At 38.8% G+C, this 15,388-nt stretch overlaps 1 pseudogene; it reads left to right on the top strand.

Annotated features, from left to right (window-relative positions):
• Positions 1–15,153, top strand: part of LOC132691335 (transmembrane protein 160 pseudogene) — a 32,195-nt pseudogene extending 17,042 nt beyond the window's left edge.
• The last annotated feature ends 235 nt before the right edge of the window (positions 15,154–15,388 follow it).

Below are 15,388 nucleotides of genomic sequence, written 5' to 3'. Positions count from 1 at the left end.
CTTAAGAAGACTTAGAACTTCGATTTGTAACCTCTTGGAGCATTGCCCTGAAACTGCCATGTGAGGAAGGAAGGTGGTTTAGCCAAATGGAGTGTGAGAGAGCACATGGAGGAGAATAAAAATGCCTTACTTGCAGCACCATCAATTACCAGACATAGGAAAGAGGATCTAGAATCTCTTTTAATAGCCAATCCTCCTCCAGATACATGCAAGAGTGAATCCAGGTGAAACCAGTGGAAAATCTCCTAACCACCCCGCATAATTAAGATAAATAACAAATTGCTGTTTGTAGCCCCTGGGTTTTAGGGATGATTCCTTATAAACAATAGTTAAAACAGTGTCCATATGTATCAAATGGTATAGGTTCTTATTAAAAAAGCACTATTAACACCATTGTTATTTTTAATTAAAATATTTATGGTACTGTTGACATAATAGTATCATAAACTCTTCAAAATAATTCAACCACATATGGATTAATATATGACTTCAACATTATATTCAGGGCAGGGTCTGGCAGGGTCCAATTGCAATTCTTAGCGTCTCTTCCCCTCCACTCTGTGGCGTGTTATCTCATTCATAGTGGGTACATGTACATATTATGTAACTTAAAGGAATATAAAAAATGTGCACTTCTCAGCTACTAAAATTTATTTTCTTTCCAAAATTGGCAAACACTTTATAGACCATCCTTTGATTTAAGCCTATTAAGAAAGAATTCAGGTGGCATAAGCCCCTTTGCTTATGTTTGGAACAAAGACTGGGACAGGCAATTGAATGCTGTTTTAAAGGACAAAGTTTGACCCCACTTGCCCTGTGACCATCTCTTGTTCTGTGGAAGAAGCTTTTTGAAAGTCTTCCGTAGAGCCAAACTTAGAGCGCTCTTATCTGAAAGGAGCTGCTTGTCTCCATCTATGACTCAGATTATTTCTTTGCATATTAAATTACAAGAGACAGTTCCAGCTGGATCCATCAATGTATTTATAACTCAGCCACACAATTTTCCTCCAGGCGGAAAACTTGGCAAACACACTCTCAGCCTGGCTGCGACTTTCAAAGATGAGAACAGGAAAATAATCGTGGCAGTTTTTATATCAAACTTCTTGTCTAAATCCTGAATATAAAGGGAAAATTTCAGTCCCCCAGCACCATTTCCACCAAAGGAGTGAGTAGGGCAGTTGAGGAATTCATGAAGAGTGAGAATATAATTTCTTTTGCCTCTCTCAGATCTTGTTCTCAATGAGTTATCCTTGGTACCCACAGTGAGAACCCCCTTGAATTATGTGAAAGACAGGGGTGTGGTCATTCACTGATGACCTGGCACACTATGTAGCTTACCATCTACACTATGGTGCTAGGTGCTCAGTGCTCAAGCTTACTGTCTCAGGAATCAGTAAGATAGATTTGATTTTCCGTGTATGAGAAAACTTAGGTTGTGACAAGTTAGCATACTCAGAGTCCAGATATGTCTCCTATAATTTATGTATACCTTTGTTTCCAAGGGCAATTAGGTAAGTAATTATATATACATATATGACTTAAAAGTGCTCTTACCTGAAGGAAGTCACTTGTGTATATCTATCAGTCACATATATATTTTATTTAGCATATGACAGAAAATCAAACTCCAAGTAGTCTAAGTAAAAGGTCATTTGTTTAATCCTATAACTAGGCATTCAGGGATAGATCTTTATCAGTCACTGCTGTACTATGTTAATATCATTAAGAATCTCTCTATATTTTTCTAGACATCTTCTCCTCTAGTAGTTCCGAGATTCTCATTCTATACCTAGAAATTCTAGCACAAAAGAATCTTCTATTTCCTGATGAATTCTATTAAAACACCTGATTTGAGTCTTAATAAATTGTTATAAGCATTTAACCACACCCTAAACTCATTCCTGTAGCCAAGAGGAGGGATTAGGCTGAAAAGCTGAACTTGGATCATGTGTCCTGTGGCAAAATAGTAAGATCTATGTATTAGTTCATATAATTGTATCAATGCTCACCTTCTGATTTTCATAATTATACTGTGACAAAGTAAGATATTTATATTAGGGGAAGCTAGAGGAAGGTTATGTGGGAACCTACAATTGGATTATAACCTACAAGTGGATTATATGACAGTAAAAACTTTAAAGTGTAAATATATATGAATGACTCCACCTAGCAGTCTCTTTCCGTCATTTGAAGTAGAACTGATTCATCAATTGAATTTGAATTGATCTCCGTGGTTGGCCTTTCCAGTATTCTGTTGCTTTTTAATTTTTTTTTCCTTTAGATTCACAGACCACTTCATTTTTATATAGATACTATCGATTGCAAAAACATGTATTATAATTGATATGCTTGGAATATTTATCTTCCCCCCGCTGGATTATAAGCATCTTGTGGGTCAGGGCTGTAGGTTATTTATTTTTAAAATCTCAGAGCCAAGAAGAGAGCCTAGTAGAGGCCACAAGTTCATAAAATGTTACTGGAATACATGAGCAGGAGCATGCTAATTTGTTAATTCATATCAGCAGCTGGGATATAGACTATTATTTTAACTAGCTAATGATTTGGTTTTTAAATCAATAAATAGAATTTATGGTATTAATTTTAATTCTTCCCTTTCATAGACACCAATACCCAATACCATGTTACAGCTAGAGAAAAAACATCCTGTATCTGTTTCTCAGGAAATAAAAAACAAAAACACACTGATAGGATTGTGGTTGTTACTGCTTTTTGTATGTTGGGTGTAGGGGGTATGGGGGAGCATTGGGAGTTCATTTATGCATTTATTCTACCAATATTTATTAAGTATATCAATACATGCATTTATTCTACCAATATTTACTAAGTATATCAATGCTGTTTTAGGATATGGTCTACACCAGCCCATTTTAAGAGATTAGTGAATTCATTTGAAGAAGCAGACAATTCAGTGAGGGAGAAAATCACCTTAAAGTGTAGCATATTGAAAGTGAACTCTTAGTTCCTACACCCCACCCCCTGCTATTGTCCCCTGCTGTCTTTGGAATGAGCCAGTTTTCAATCATCCCTGGTGTTGTCATATGATATACATCTATCAGCAAACATTCTGAGCTCCTGCTGAGGACAAGTGTCATGGGATAAAATGATCTTGAAAATGCTCACCTGAGTATCTTTTAGTGCTGAAATTTTTTTATACCCTATATTTGGCGATTTTTTTTATAAATTGCAATTAAGATGGATTAGATGCAAATATGTATTAAGCAATGCAAATGTAACTTTTAGTAAATAATAAATAAGCTATTCTATTTCAATGAAATGTGTTTATATGTCTTGTTAGAGGAAGTATAGTAAAAGACTAGAGGTCTTGTTTCAGGTGAAATTCAGGAAGAAGGAATTGGGCATCCACTGGCTGACTAAATGTTGTAGGCTGGAGATACAGTTTTCTGTACATCAAGATAAAGTCCAAAAGATTTTCTGAATACATATGAAAACATTAAGGGGATAAACTTCCATGGAGTTCCTAGTAATAAAGTAGTTGTCTAAAGATTATATGTATTCAGTCTCCTGAAAATGGAAACTGACCTCATTCCTACTTGCAGTGCACTCAGTTGAATCCTCCAAAATTCATATGTTGAAGTCCTACCTCCCTATGTGATGATATTTGGATATAGGGCCATGGGGAAATAACTAAGTTTAGATGAGGTTCTGAGGGTAGATTCCCATGATGGAATTAGTGTCCTTATAAAGAAAGTCAGCAGTGAACTTGTTCCCTTTCTCTTTCCTGCCATTTGAGGACACAGCAAGAAGGTTGCTGTCTACAAGCCATAAAAACAGCTCTCACCAGAAGCTGGTAAGACTGACATCTTGATGTTGGAATTGAGAAAATACCTTTCTGCTGCTCGAGCCACCTAGTCCATTGTATTTTGCTCTGGCAGCCTGAGCTGACTATGATTATTCTACCTTTCCCTCTTCGAATGTTTAATGACAGTGGAGCTGTGAACACATATTCACAAATTTTTTTTTTTTTTTTTTTTTTTTTTTGCACTGGATTCCCTTTGACTCTGAAGGATGAAAGATTTGACCTAAGGGGTACTTCAATAAGATATTGGGAAAGCTGAAAGTAATCAGGTGTATTTCAGAAAAAGCTTCTGCTAATATTGAGACAGTTTATATTTCAGAAAACAAATAATCCAAGAGTAGTGTCACCTGTTGGTAATATCCTGACCTATGCCTGAGACATGTAGAAAAAATGGAGTACTATAGTACGATACTTTATTTCCTGGTTTGATCACTAAAGTCCAAATATAAGTGGATTCTGCTTAAGCTTCTGCATGTCAAAAGTACTTAATTAAAATGGTCCATGTGGTTGGCTTAAGATGCTGGAATGAGTAGTTTGTGCTTGTGGTGTGTTTATTTCCTCCAAAGGAATCTCTGAAGACCTGTGCTGAATCTGCTGTTTGATGGTCGAGGAAGCACTGCACCTTGATCACATTTGACCAAGAACTAAAACATATACCATTGGAAAAGCTCATAATCCTCAAAAATTATGATTTTTAATATAGTAGGTTTAGTAACTGAGCTGGTACTAGGTTTCTGAAACACACTATATAGAGAGTTTTAAGTGTCTCATTTACCTTGCCCATAATGTCTTAGTGATGTATACTTCCTTAATTTTCATTTAAATTTCAATGAAATTTTCATTTCATTTCACTTTTAGTGCAGGGACCTCTTTAACATTCCCATATTTAGCTGTCTTATTCATTTCCAAACAGAAAAACATGAGACAAGGTACGATGGCCAATAAAAAATGAAATATATGAACCTTGTATTTGAATAACTTATATTTAATGGGAACAAATAGTATAAAATTAAATATTTAAGCAATTTGGAATAATGACCAATGAGTTTTTGCTGTTATTCCTGGAGGGATAGGGACTTATTTGGATCGTCTTAACTTAGGGACTGAAATGAGAATAAATAATGTACATAAAGGGTTTTGTGAGGCAAGGTCCATGGGTCAGCAGCAAATGGAGCATTTTGGGGAAAGGAAGGCAGCTATTTCAAGAAAAGTTGGCCCACCCCCATCACAAGAGAGTAATGAAGATTGGTTGGGGCCAAACTGGAAATAATTTAGCATAACTATAAGAATACAAGCAACCTCCATTCACCCAGAAAATAGGATAAAATGTTTTGGGAACACTGAGCCAGTAGCAGTTTATTGTAGAGTGGAGATGGTGGGTGGGGAGACTTGGAGGTACACAGGCAAATAATACGGAAAGAATTGCATGGTTTTAAGAACCCCCTCCCTTCTCCCACTAACGGCCTTTTGCTTAAAGAATTCACAGCATCACCTGGTAATCTAACAGGAAGTAAAGTGTCCTTTTCGTTAGTCCAGATTAGAGAAGGCAAGGCAGGTTCTTTGTTTTAACCTTGACCTCTGTGATACACAGTTCCATGGATGCATTTTTGGTTCTCTTTCACTGACCTTTTAGATCGAAACAGACTATGCTCTTCCAGCAGCTGTGCTTTTGTACACTTGTACATCCATCTCCTCTCCTTGGAGCACTTTCCCTTTCCTGTTGTGAATTTATACTCGGCTTTCAGATTTCCATGCATATATAACTTCATTGATCCGTCTTCCCCATGATCCTTATATTTAAGCAAGCTTACTTGCTGCTTTCATAGTGCATGTTCTTTCTGTCCATTAACTTATCTCATTTTATACTACGCTCTTGTTTGTGACCATGTTGATTTGTGTTTATTCCCACTGAAATATCGGTTTGAGAGCATGGGAAATATCTGTACGTGCTGGGGATGCAGTGATACACAGACACAAAGCATTTCACCCATATTTGGCATTGAATAAATATTTGTTGAATTTATGAATCAATAAGCCTAAAATAACCAGTCTGTAGCCAGAAAGTGGCAGAGTCTAGACCTGAAAGTAGGTCTCCCTGAAAAGATGAAAAATGCTAAAACGTATCTCAGAGTAAGAACACTGATAAATCTGGCCACAGAACAAAAACAAAAACAAAAACAAAACAAAACAAAAAGAAAACAAACATACAAGAACACCCAACAAACAAACAAAACACACCAGGATTAAACCTATTTTGATATCACTGAGACAAAATACCTTGCACCAAGATTTGAAATACTTTAGCCTTAAAGAAACATGACATGCCAAAAGTAACATTTTACTCTCAATGCAGACAATGTCAACTTTCTGACATACAAATTTGAAATAGAGTTGCACAAAGACACCAGGGAAATGCTTGGAAGCCCTGAAGTGCTGAGAATTCTTTGGGCAGACTCCTTCTCTCCGCACAGATGAACACCATGAGCTTGCTGGAAGGGGTTCAAAGAACAGCCCACAGCAGCACTCAAGTTTGCTAAAGTGACTGACGTTGGCTTCAGCGTGGATTCCAAAGGCGACAGCTGACAAGGAAAAGAGGAAAGGAAAGCAGAGGCGAGATTTGAATAGTTGCAAAAGCCCAAGGCAGCAGAAGGCAAACATCTTCTGGGGTTATCATGTGTTCATAACCAGTTGCACCAGAGATCTTTCTAACAGAGTAACAGCTGGTGACTGGAGCAGCCAGCTCTAAAGAAATGCCCCTCTCCCCCTGCATTGCAGGGTCTAAAACAATAGGGGTGACAATAATGGGTTGTTTGTCTTTTGATATCTCATTTATTCGTGTGTAAAGGGAGGAGTATTAGCAGACATTAAAGAGCAATGTTTACTATATATCAGATATTATTCTAAGTGCTTTACTTAACTAATTTATTAAACCCACCGATCCTGTCATATAGGTACTATTATCAGCCCCTCTTTTCAGATGGGGAAAGGAGGCACAAGGCATTAAAATAATTTATCCAAAGTCCTACAGCTAGTATTAACAGTCGAGCTCCTAAGAACATTTGCTTAACTATGGCACTACATTGCCTCCTATATTATAGTATTGCATAAAATGGTCGACATTTATTGAATGTTTACCATGAGTGTTTCATACACCAGACAGATACCATGTGAAATCTGCAGTTCAAGCTCAGGAAGAGTATTTTCCATCATGACCTGACAGATGAGAGAATGGAGGCAGAGGGAGTGTTCTATTAAGAAGCAACAGGGGCACCTAGGTGGCTCATTCAGTTAAGCATCTGACTCTTGATTTCAGCTCAGGTCATGATCTCAAAAGTTCATGGGATCAAGCCCTCTGTCGGGCTCTGCACTGACCACACTGGGCCTGCTTGGGATTCTCTCTCTCTCCCCCTCCCTCCCCCTCCCCTCCCCCTCCCCCCCTCCCTCCCCCTCCCCCTCCCCCTCCCCCTACCCCCCCTCCCCCTCCCCCTCCCCCTCCCCTCCCCCTCTCCCTCCCCCTCCCCCTCCCCCTCCCCCTCCCTCTCCCTCTCCCTCTCCCTCTCCCTCTCTCTCCCTCTCCCCCCCTCTCCTTCCCCGCTCCTCCCCACTTGTGCACGCGCTCCCTCCCTCTCTCTCAAAATAAATAAACAAAATTTTAAAAACAACATATTGGCAATGTAAATGCCAAGATGTGAAGTGATGAGCTCACATGTGGAGATAAATGCCCTGCCCATAAGGAGTTTAAGGGACTAAGGGTAAGAGACTAATTCTAAATGATGGAAGTAAACATTTATTAACCACTGACCCTGTTCCAGGTTCTGGGCAAGGCATTTTACATATATTATGCTGTGTAATGCTTATATCATTCCTATGAGAAAGGTCTAATTCTAACCCAGTATTCTACAACTGTGCAGTTTTTACTATATACATATTTATAAACATTAGGGAAGGAGCTGAAGAACCTGCCTTAGCAAAGATATTTAGCTAAGCAAGCTGTGTATCAGTCATAGCCCAGGTTCTCACAGTCAAGTCCATACCACCTGGCTACAGCTTCTCTACATCTCAGAATCCAGCCACATCCACTTCTTTAATCCTTATCTTTTCATAGTAAGCATGTGTGAGGAGCTCAGTATTGATAAACAGTGTAACTGCAAAATCTTTAGAGAACAATCCATTCTGATTGTTACTCATGAAAACATCCAAAGTACTCAATAATTGATATAAATGACCAGGTGCTTTTCCCTCCCCCTCCGCATTTATTTACTTATTTCTTTATTTTTCAGAGTATTCTTAAAAAAGACAGATGGGAACAGATTGAGAAAAGAAAGAAAAATGTATTTGCATAAAATACCAAAAAAACCCACAGACTTTTGCACTGTTTCAGATGCCTTTGTAGGCAGAAGTAGTTCTTTTTAAGGATAATTATGCATATTGTAGCAATGCACAGCATGGATTTTTCCTGTGACAATAAAATCAGTAACTCATTGCATGGCCCTGAGTACATCCCTTTACCTCTCTTGACCAAAGTCTCCTCGATTTCCAGTTCTGCATGTAGTGTGGCATTGGCAAGATTTTAAAGAAACCCTTTAGACCAGAGTTCCAAGAAAATAATGCCCAGGGATCTAGTGCTTGCCCTTGGCCTACACAATAGACCCAGACTCTGCACCTTGAATTCCAAGGTTCTGTATTCCTCCCCACTCTACATTCATCTGGCTAGCTTCCTTCCTTAACCCCACCACACAGCCCTAACTCCAGGCTTTAAGACCTGTGTTGTTTTGTTTGAGAAAATGCCATGTTTATTCAAAATTCAGTCCCTTTTCAGATGATTTTTCTTCCCGTTGCTTTGTGTTTACACATCTTTACCTCTTAAAGTATATCTACTCAACCTTCAAGCCCCTACATTCCTGCTCTGTGAGAAGACTGGCTTTAAGAAGCCACAGTTATTGTCCTTAAAATGTATGTATTTGTCTAAGTGCTAGGTGCAAAATGTTTTCTTTTTGTGATTCCCTAATTTCTAATGAAGTTCATCTTTTTTGTTGCTTGGAGATGTGTTTTTTAAGCTAAATCTCTCTGTATAGGTGGAACATTTTGAGTGTTTAACTTGCATAGTTGTTTGTTTGCTGAGTTAAGGATATGCTTCTCCCTCTTATGTTTCACTTGTAAACATCTGGGTCTTTAGAATGTACTTGTCATATGTTCAGTGATAGAGTATCTTGTGTAGATTTCCATGACAAAGTCAGGTGAGACTCTGTTGGGCGTCAAAGGTTCAGCAAGAATTTGCCCTGGTCTTTCTGGTTGGTGATCTTTGGGTAGCAATAGCTGTTTGTGTCTCTTGGCATCACTGCCTGATAGAATTCACAAATGAATGGAGGAGTTTTTGCTTTTGTTGTTCTTGCTTTTGTGGAAATCATTCATGACTCTTTTCTACCTAGAAGAGTATATAAGGAAATAAAATGTCCACACCTCCTCCATTACCTGTTTTCTCCCTTTCTATTTTCACAATCTGCCTGAACTCCTGTTTCAGAATGTAGCACCCAGCCTTTCCTCCTCTTCCACTCCTACAGCTCATTTTAGCAATTTTCATAAGGAAGCAGAAGAAGAGGAGCAGTGTGTGTGTGTTTGCTGGGTGGATGGGACTAGATTATTGATGATGGGCTTTCTGGTTGGTAGGCCGTGAGTCTGTTCAACCTCTGATTTCTTCTCAGTTGTGTCTCTCCACACCATAACTCATGGTAATTTTCTCAAATATATTTGAACAATTTGCATATCTCTCCATATTATTGTAAATTTGAGTCAGTCTGTCTTTCATGGGCATATTATTGGAAAACTTTTATACAGTGAGAGTGAATGCCCTTGGGTAACTGATCAGTGAGTCATATCAGTCATATCCTAGCACTTAATTCTTTTAATTTATTGACAGTTCCCTGTGCGCTGTAAACCTAGCCTTCTACCTGATATATAATAGGTGCTCAATAAAATGATCAATAAATTGATTGTTTCAGTGTGCACTTGGGTAATATGGAATATGCTAAATTAAAGGCTTTCTTAACCCCCCTACAAGTTTAAATACAATTCTGTCCCCATGGCAGTTTCTCAAAAGAGAAAGGCCATTAACTCTGCTGACATGTGTAATCTCCAACTTGACTTAGTATCCCAACCCCACATTTCTCAAATGGGCTTAGTTGATTAAATGAAACTATGTGGGGCTATTTGTCTCTCTGTCTGGTAGAATTCATGACTGAGTGGCCTCCTCATATTTCAGTTCAGGCTTCAGTAGGCTTCTGAGGGAAATTGCTTTTTTTTTTTTTATTATTTTTTGGAGGAAAGAGGCTTAAATATTTTATTTTTTAAAAGTAGGCAGATGATTAAACATACAACTTAATTGGAATAGTTTGTATTCACTGCTTATTTGAATTCCTTATTCTAAATTATCTAGTGTACTACAGCTTTTCATTCATTCCCTCATACTTACTAACCCCTAGAGAAAATATTCATCCCAAGAATAATCTCAAAGATTGTGTCAGAGTAGGATTAATGCTATGATCTTTGCCTTCTTATTAATTTTCAGCTTCTAAATGTAGAACAATTAAATTACTTTTTTAAACTTATTTTATCATATCAGTACTTAAAAAATATATAAGAATTTACTCTGGCAGAAGCACAAAGTTTAGAACAAATGAAACTGTTTTGAAACTGACTGATCATCATTATCATGGCCACTATTTTAAGAGGTGAAGATAAGAAACAAAATTTCTGTCCCTCAGCTAGTTTTTCAACTAGAAGAGTAGGTAGCAATTCTGAGGTTTCACATGCTAGGTCTGAGACTGTATTATGTACATGGTCCACTGGGTCATTTGTATGGAGGCATACCTTTCAGATTCCTCTTCAAGAAAAGACTTAATGTTTATCTTCATGGAGTATGGAAGCTGACAACCTTCACCTGGTAGCATTTTCAGGGTTTCTTTCAGTATTTTCATGCTTATATCACACTCCTTCATGTGTCTTCTATCTAATTATTAAGCAAGGCAGTGGTAAAAAGTCTGGCCATTTCCCACTCATCATGGGATTCTTCAGATTGGTAATCTTTGGTCCAGACTTTTTCTTTGGGACACAAGAGACTTTGCCAGCTCTGCCTTGCAATTTGATGGCATGTCCTTCTCAATCATGCTTGCTCCTGTTTCCTTTCTCAGGGTGACTCCCCAGTAAACTCTTTGGACCCCTATTATGTCTCAGCATATGCTTCTCAGAGAATTCAACCTTTGGACCATGTGTTAGGATCAGTAAGAAGGGAAACCAGATGGATGAAACACAAAGAAGAGTTGGCTTCGTTTTACCTCTACTCTTATATTCATATGCAGTGATACTTTCTGAGATTTTGAGCAGCCATTGGCTCACATAATTTGGGTGTAGCGGGTAGGAAAACTTTGTGTTTGGGACTACAATTAGGCCAACTGCTCACTTCCAGAGAAAGTCATACTAGGGTGTGGAGAACAAACCTTTCTCCATCTAAAAATGATAATAGTGCCATAGTTTCCCTTTGGTTTCATCCTTTGTGTTTGCATTTCCTTTTTCATGGTAAAAAACAAAGTAACAACAACAACAACGACAAAGCACCAATAAGCCAAGGTAGAAATGAAGCCTTCTTGGCCCAGTGGCTTTCTTAACAAAAGCAGAAATAATTCTGAGTGGTGTTCATAAAAATTTTATCACCCAGCATATGCACATTATGCCTGGAAATAAATTTACCATGGTTTAGGGTACTCCTATGATCACTGGATAGTGCAAAACATAATTGCCTAAGGACATTGTAGTTCAGGGAGTTAAGACCTGACTTAGCTGCCATTATGATCATTATCCTCTTGTCTTTCTATTTTGTATGTGGCAATTACTGGAATGGACATTTTATATTACCTAATTTACAACCTATAAAAGTTCTATGACATTGATATCACGTTGTCCAATTTTCAGATGTGGAAACTAAGTCTAGAGAGTTTAACATATCTAACTAAAGTCACACTGTTAAAAATATCAGCTTTGCTCTGTTGATCAGGGATAACAAATGGATTCATTTTGCCTGGATCCAAGACCATTGGTCTTTTTCTTTATTCTAAGAGTTCTATAATAGGAGTACAAGAAAGACTTTATAACACTTTGGATGCCCCCACCCCACCCCCAAAATGTCTTTCTGGCATGTATAAAGAACACAGATTTCATTGCACAGAATGTATTTTCACTTATCTGATCAGTCAGAAATGTTTATTTCCTTTCTTTTGCTTTTTCTCATCAAGAATTCAGAAGTTAATTCTGATTCTCTTTGTCAGGTCTATATTGTTTTTCTGGTGTAACTCTTTCCAAGCAACAGCCATTTTCTCTTTTGTGAGGTTATATTATAATTAAAGTATTAAAATGTTTCTGAGTGACAAGAGTATGGACTGTACGTTTGACAGATAGGGCTTTGAATCCTGGAGCTGACACTGATACTCTGGGTATTTGAGTATTTATGATGTGTAAGATTCAGCATAACACCTACTTACAGGTTTTCTGTGAATGTTAAAATGGGGCATTCCTCCAATTTTTATTTAACTATCGTTGATGACTGTAAAGACAGATATAACCAAGTAGGTGCAACAAAACAGAACCACGGGTTATTAAAGCAGCATAAAGAAACATAGTATAGGGCACTGAACATGGCAGGGAATTGGACGGGTAGGATTTTATGGACAATGTGATACCTGAGCTCAAATTTTAGATACAAGGAAATATGACTAAGTAAGAATAAAACACTGGAGCCGGAGAATATCAGTCAATGCAGAGGAGGACAGTAAAAGCAATTTTAAAAAGTTCTGGAGTAAACATACCAAGGTTGTTTCAGTTGGAGTAATTACTTGTTGTGGTATATAAATTATGAGGCAGTGGGTAGATGGAGTGGTGCTATTTAAATGTTCATTTTTGTGTATTAAATATCCAAAGACTACAGTGATGTCTCATACATAGTAAGTGATTTACACTTCTCCATTTTCTTCCTCACACTCTTGATTCTGTATATTTACTTATTTTTTATCTTTTTTGTTCTTCTCTAGGAACTACCTAATTTCTTACCAATCTTCATAGTTCTCTCATTTGAACTGCCATCCACTGGTTGGATTCCAATCAGATATTTACCTTCCCCACCCCCCCCACCCCCGCATCCAGGAGATATTTCCACAGAACCCCTTGGGTGTTATAAGTCACTTCACTGCCTCCTTTTTTCCTATCAGACGTGGATCATGTCTTAGGAAGTGATATCATAGCTATATTATCTGGAAAGTTTTGGGGAGAGTGGAAACAGAGTAGGGAACTTGTTTATTTTAAAATAATAAAAAAGCATGGAATAAGAATTAAAATTCTTGAAAATAAAATAACTGAATTATCTAGACATAAATAAATACAGTATAAAAACAACTTAGGAAACACTTCTTTTTAAAATATATTTTCATTGCTATTTTATTTTACTTTTTAATTTTTGAAAAAAATGTTCAAGTATAATTAACATACAGTATTATATTAGTTTCAGGTGTACAGTATAATGATTCACCAAATCTATACATTTCTCAGTGCTCATCATGACAAGTGTACTCTTAATCACCATTTCTATTCTTGTTTACATTATTTGTTTGCTTTGGATGGTTTCATTTGGGTTGATTGGAAACTGCTATGGAAATAATTTTATAGGAATATTTGAAATTATCTGTTGAAGTGGAATTCTAGAGAAGAGATTTGAGGGCAGAGAACCATGCCAGTCATCATTGAAACCATTTTAAAGGGATCTGCTGTGTGCAAATGGGAATTACATTTCTCCTTTACCAGATGCTTACGTGGCAAAGATAACTGCAAAATGATGTAAGGGAACACTCATTTATTTTTTGTTCATTCACTCATTTATTCCATCATTGCTTTTATAGTTTACATTACTTAAGTGACTACTGCTAGTTGAGCTCTGTGTTTAGCATATGAAGAAAATTAAAAGTTACCATTTTTTCAGTAACTTAGCATTTTCAGTGGGTAGGCAGAGTCTACACAAATAATTATAGTTTGATATAATCTATAGTACTGAAGCAAAAGTGATGATTGGTTGCCCTGGGAGAATAGACATATGAGCCACAATCTGCATGGAAAACATCAGGATAAATACAAATTTTCTGTGTGGACTGCAGAAGAGGAGCATCAGACATGGTGCAGAGCCTCAAAAACGTATTGTGTAAAGTTAAATGACTAAGATTTTGGATTATGGAGTCAGAGGAGTGATGTTAAAATCCGCCCCCCCCCTTGTTATTCCTTGCTAGTATCTTACCCCACTGAGCATTTGATATATACTAGGCATTGGGTACGAAATCCCTCAGCTCACCTTGTCCAGTGTTCATGGCAGCACTGTGACTTACCACCATTTTTTACAGGTGATGGATACAACTGGCATCAATAGTTTGTGGAGACTCTAGGTCATGCAAGTATTAGCAGGGATCCTTAGCCACACAGTTTGAGCTTAAAGTCAAACTTGTCTTCCGGGAAAGTTCATACTATCCCACCCATGTGCTTTATCTTAGCTTTGAATATTAAGACCTTTGCATAAATGGGGTCATAATTGACCTTAAGCCACACACGTGTCAGCTTCTGTGTTAGGTATTTTCTAACACTAATAATAATAGTAATAACAACAAAAGTGGCGCCCGACTGGCCGGGCTCCGCTTCCGGGGGGCGCTGCTGCCGCCTCCGCGGCCCCGGAGCGGGGGCGCCCGAGGATTCTTCGCCCCTGGCCACGGCCCCCGCGCCGGGGCTTCGCCGCCCCCCGTGTCCGAGCTGGACCGTGCGGACGCCTGGCTCCTCCGGAAGGCGCATGAAACAGACTTCCTCTCCTGGTTCCGCAATGGCCTCCTGGCATCAGGCATTGGGGTCATCTCCTTCTTGCAGAGTGACATGGGTCGGGAAGCTGCCTACGGCTTCTTCCTGCTGGGCGGCCTGTGCGTCGTGTGGGGCGGTGCCTCCTACGTGGTGGGCCTGGCTGCACTGCGGGGACCCATGCAGCTGTCGCTGGGGGGCGCAGCGGCGGGCGTGGGGGCCGTGCTGGCCGTGGGCCTGCTCTGGGCTTGTGACGTCGGTCTCTACATGGGTCAGCTGGAGCTGGATGTGGAACTGGTGCCCGAGGACGATGGGACCGCCACCACCGAAGGCCCCGACGAAGCCGGCCGGCCGCCACCGGAGTGAACAGCTGGGCCACGGGGAATGGCCGGGCGCTGGACGGCCCGAGGACCGGGACATTAAAACCTGACCCTTGTCCACAAAAAAAAAAAAAAAAAAAAAAAAAAAAAAAAAAAAAAGTATTTTTAACAAGTAGTGCTTTAATCATTACTAAAATTAAGAAATGGCTATTTTTACTTGGCGGATGGAGAGGCCTGGGTTTAGCTAGGTTATGTAATTGTCTAGCCACACAGCTTGATGGTGATAGAACAAATACAGTATCCCAGTTCTCAGAGACCATACCTATGTAGCCTCCTCACGGAACTTTCTTCAGCATAGAAT

This window comes from Panthera onca, chromosome E2, assembly GCF_046562875.1.
Source record: "Panthera onca isolate mPanOnc1 chromosome E2, mPanOnc1 haplotype 2, whole genome shotgun sequence".
Lineage (NCBI taxonomy): Eukaryota > Metazoa > Chordata > Mammalia > Carnivora > Felidae > Panthera > Panthera onca.
The sequence above is the reverse complement of the archived record's forward strand: the minus strand, read 5'-3'. Positions and strand labels throughout refer to the sequence as shown.